The sequence below is a fragment of the Cavia porcellus genome, unplaced genomic scaffold (assembly GCF_034190915.1).
Source record: "Cavia porcellus strain 051 isolate PalLab524CR breed Dunkin Hartley unplaced genomic scaffold, mCavPor4.1 scaffold_13, whole genome shotgun sequence".
Taxonomy (NCBI): Eukaryota; Metazoa; Chordata; class Mammalia; order Rodentia; family Caviidae; genus Cavia; species Cavia porcellus.
Window position 1 is genome coordinate 1481041 of NW_026947496.1, and position 4938 is coordinate 1485978.

The 4938-nt window shown below is 32.2% G+C and overlaps 1 pseudogene; it reads right to left on the reverse strand.

Moving 5' to 3' along the window:
* Nucleotides 1-1438: 1438 nt before the first annotated feature.
* Nucleotides 1439-2381, reverse strand: LOC100716492 (olfactory receptor 5H17-like; annotated as a pseudogene).
* Between the last annotated feature and the right edge of the window lie 2557 nt (nt 2382-4938).

The window sequence follows — 4938 nt, forward strand, 5'->3', positions numbered from 1 at the left end:
AAAATGGAATACACTTTGGTAAAAGCAGTTCAGTCAAACCCTAGAGACAAGAGGTTTTTCTTTTGTTTTGTGCTTTTGCTTATTCACTCTTGTTAGCTACTAAGTGGTAACTTAAACATTATACTTTATTAGAAGTAGTTATATCTTTATGGAAACTATATCTATAAATGGTATTTTACATATCACTGTAGAAAAAACTGCAAAATACTAGTATGAAACCTGTTTGTTTTTCTTCTTTCCAGACTATATTGTAGAATGCAAAATAATAACAAATTTCCAATGATTGTCAGAAAAATCATAAAACATACAGTCCACTAAAAGTTATTGAAGAAGGATGAAATTTATTCTGTGGCTTGTGTATGAATAATCATTTGACAGCAAAGTATGGAAAAATCAGTGTTGGCAGGATGAAAGAGAGGTAAATAGCAAAGATACATTTGTCAAAATTTATCACAAACTAAAACAATATCAAGAGTGCATAAATCTAACAGTTAAGAGTTGTTTTCCAAGGCAAATGTTGGGCACTATAGTATCATATCATCTTATGCTTACTTGAACTTTGGTAATATTCTTTTAAAGTCCCTCATGTGACATATCTGTATACTTCAAAAGATAAGGACTTTCTTTTATAACTTCTAAAGGAGTAATAAAAAACTTTTTTCTATTGAGCCATTTCTTATCTAGAAGTGTTCATCCATGCTTAATTATTTAATCTATTAAATAATTCATCCATGTTCATCTATGCTTAATTATTTTCTGGATTAATGAGGCACATTACCTACAAACAAGTACATCTGTGAAGAGACCTAAGAATGGCACCAGAAGCAGAGACATAACACATCTCTTTTCTTTACTCAAACACACTGAACTAAGGGAATCTCCTAGTATTTTCCTTAACTTATTACTTAAATCTCATATCATTTTTAAGATCATGTTAAAGCTTTTGTGTATATTTCTGTATGTTAAACCTCTCCAGATGTAAAACTCTACATTTCCCAAACAAGTAGAATGAAACAAAATTTTGAGGGTTAGCAGTTTTCATGAATTTTCTTATCATTCAAAGACAAATCTTCCATCACAATGCAGTAAAATTGATCTGATTCCCAATTTACATCAAATTATAATCCTTGTACACTTACCATACTCAAGTCCATTTGAAGAGAAATTGTGTGTTGTGCTCAGTATATTTATAATGGAATAACACAGCATGTAAAATGATTTCACTTTTCTTTAGCTTTAATTTTTCTGGTGTTACATGAATAATACATTAAAATCATTTATACATATATGATGGAAATGTTTTAAGAAGGTAATAAAGTACAAAAAATTAATTCAACAGCATTGTAGAATTGTGACTGTGATAATCTTTGAATACTACTAAAATATTAAAATTTTCTTCAAAATGTATTTTAATTAAGAGCTGATATTATTAAGAGATCTAAACATTTCTCTTGAATAACTTTCTCAGTGATTCCATCACTTGTCTGTTCCTCAGACTGTAGATAAATGGATTTAGTACTGGATTTATAATGGAATAAAATAGAGAGACGATCATATCTTTATCATCTGCTTGTGAAGATGTTGGATGCTCATACATGAAGAGAAGAGGGCCATAGTATAATGATACAGAGAAGAGATGGGCTCCACAGGTGGAGAAGGGGTTGCTTGCACCCTTTTCAGATTTCTTTTTTAAAACTGTAAGGAGAACAAATGTATAAGACACAAAAATAGTCACAATGCTGAATATTTGTATTGAACCAGAGAAAATAAAAACCATTAGATAATTAATGGCAGGATCAGTACAGGATATCTTTGTCAATGGAATTACATCACAATAAAAATGATGTATGATGTTGGAATTACAGAAGGTTGATCTGAATATAAAACTTTCATGAACTAAGGCATGAAGAAAGCCACCTACAAAAGATAAAACTAATAGCTGTCTGCATAGTATAATTGGTCATAATGACTGGGAAAAGTAAAGGTTTGCATATAGCCACATAGCGATCACAAGCGATGGCTGCCAAGAGAAACATTTTGTGGTTGCACTGACTACAAAGGAAAAAATTGTATCATGCATGCAGGGAAATACATCATCTTATATGTATCTAATAAGTTAGCTAGCATTTTGGTGTCACAGTGGATGACAACCAAGTATCTACAAAGGCTAAATTCCCAAGGAAAAAATACATAGGTGTGTGAAGGTGAGGCTCCTTCCTGATGAGAGTAATCAGACCCAGATTCCCAACCAGGGTGATGAGGTATATTGCCAGGAATGCCAGGAACAGGGGGATTCGCCACTCCAGGTGATGTGGGAGCCCTGTGAGGACACACTGTGTCAGCAGTGTTGCATTTTTCATTTCCACATCCTCACTGGAAGTTGTCTGCAATGAAATGTAGTTTAAAAAACTCTAAGTTACTGAGGTTTTCCAGGGTGAATATTGTAGAAAAAGAATTGTGATAAAAATCACTTATCTAAAATGATAACATACATTTTTCAGAATAAATGTAACTTCAGTGGCAGAAAAAAAGCTTGCAGGAATTGGAAGGAAAATATTTTGATTAATTTAGTTCAAGAAATGTACCCAAAATGTAAGGTTTAGAGAAAATGGGAGATTATCTTCCAAATTTATTGAGAACCCTTGAATATAGTAGTAAATTCTATATCTTACACATTCTGAGCTGAGAGTAAAGCAACTTGAAATTTCATGCTTATAAACTGAATTGAATGTCATGTTAAGGAATTTGAAATTTATTTCTCAAGTAGTGTATATATGTTAAGATTTTTTAAACTATGGAATAATATTTTATTTGGTTAAAATATTTAGCAGTATACATAACAGATACAGGAAGACAACATTGAAATTAGTGATAATATTCAGGATACTACTGCTATTGCCCAATACTTATCAAACCATATTATTCATCTCCATTGCCTAGGGGAGTTCACTGAAGAAAACATAGTCTGAGGTATTACTTGAGAAATAGTCAAAAGTTCAAGAATGAGTTAAGAATTGTATTTTTAAAATGTTCCTCTGATGTGAGCTTAAGAGTTATGCCTTCTCCATATATTATGTGGCATTTACAATAATTAAGAGAATGGAGAATCACTAGGATTAGGGTTCACTCTGGATATTAAAAGGTGGACAGTGAAGCAGAGACTGTCCCTTGGTTACTGGGTAAGTGATCAGTAGGAATAAAATTGTGAACTTGTCAGATTTGTAGAGGGAACATTTAGCTAAATGTATTAATCTATTAGATACTAACTGAAGAAATACCATGGATGTCATTGGAGTGGTGTGGCTGGAGGGATATAATGGGTAATCTGTACCTGAGCAAATATACACAAAGAAAAGAGATGCAGGCAAAATGGTGAAGAAATGTTATTAAAGAGATTGGTAATTAGAATGTGGACAAATGTCATTTATTACAAGGCCGCATCTGAACATTTGTTTGCTTAGCAAAGGCTACCATTAACTTGAGAACCAAAAAAGAAAAAAGCTTTCTATACCATGCCCTATGCACTTAGATTGAGGGCCTTTTATCTAGATTTGTACAATGCAACCCACATTTTAGGACTTCCAAAATGCAGACATGTAGAGAAATATATAGAGACAAAAATGAAAAAGTTCCAAAAGCAATAATATCAAGATTCCAGCAAATACAACCCATCTCCTCCTCAATAGCATTGGTAGTGTGAGTGGTGACATCTAAGGCCAATAGCAGCAATAGCAATCTGTATTATGATAACACTGGGGCCTAATTTGGCTGCTCATGGGTGCCTTGTTTTCTTTTTGTCTACCCATTTCAAAGTGATAACTGTAATCTCTCTAGAAGTTTTTACTTTGAGCCAATTTCAATTTGAGAAACTCAACTATTGTTGGTATCCAAAGCATTGGATAGAACAAAGTGAGACAAGATATAAGATAAAGAATCATGAGTAGCCTGACCCCCCCAAACAGAAGGAAAAAAAGCATGGTCTTGTGGACAGAAAGAGAAAATGTGTACTCCAGTAATACACAAAGTAAATAATAACACCCAGTACCAACACAAATGTTCTAATAGATGTGGAATTAGTAAAATTATTGGATTGTAGAAAAGAAGAAATTTTTAGTGACTTCACTAACAGGAGTTTCTGTTTTGTAAAAAAATTAAGATAAGAGAACATTTGAAAGTATATAGGCAACAAGTACCATAACAATAAAAGAATGAAAGAGGATACTCTGTATTATAAAAATGTTTGCGATTTTCCTATTGTATGTAACCAAATTTAACCCAAAATTCCTGCACAGAATTTAATAAAAGTTTTAAAATAAAGAAGACAGGAATAAATAGAGAAAGAAACAGGACAGAAGAAGTTTGAAGTGAATTTGGGGTGAGTAAACAAAAATAAGACAGAAAGAATAAAGAAGACATCAATGTAGATAAGTATAAAAAAATCAGGCATGAGAATATGTTTCTTTATAGTGATGTAACCAAGCTCATCATCTCACAAGTTTTCTGCCTGAATCACAGGCTTTTAATGTCCCTTTCTAGATGATAGATTTTAAGTGATTTTTCAGTTTCCACTTTTGAGTACATCAACGTTTCCCAGCAAAAGTTGTAATCTGAATACAAAATGTGATTCCTCCAATTTAAAAAAAAGAATCAAAAAGAAATAGCTTGCACTCTAAAATAGGAACTTTATAAACAAAAGCTCCAAAATTATACATTGAGCATATTTTTAATAGGAATGGAAATCTTTCTGTGAAATTCTAAATCACAACATAGTTAAAAATAATCACATTCAGTTGTGTGTGGGCACTGATTAATGCATAAAGGGAGCAATGTTATAGCACTTTGTCATATTTTAATCTGCATAAAATAATAAAACCATGAAGAGTGGGTGAAAGGTCTGCCAGTATTTAAATGACATCTTAAAATGTTATGGCTCATAAA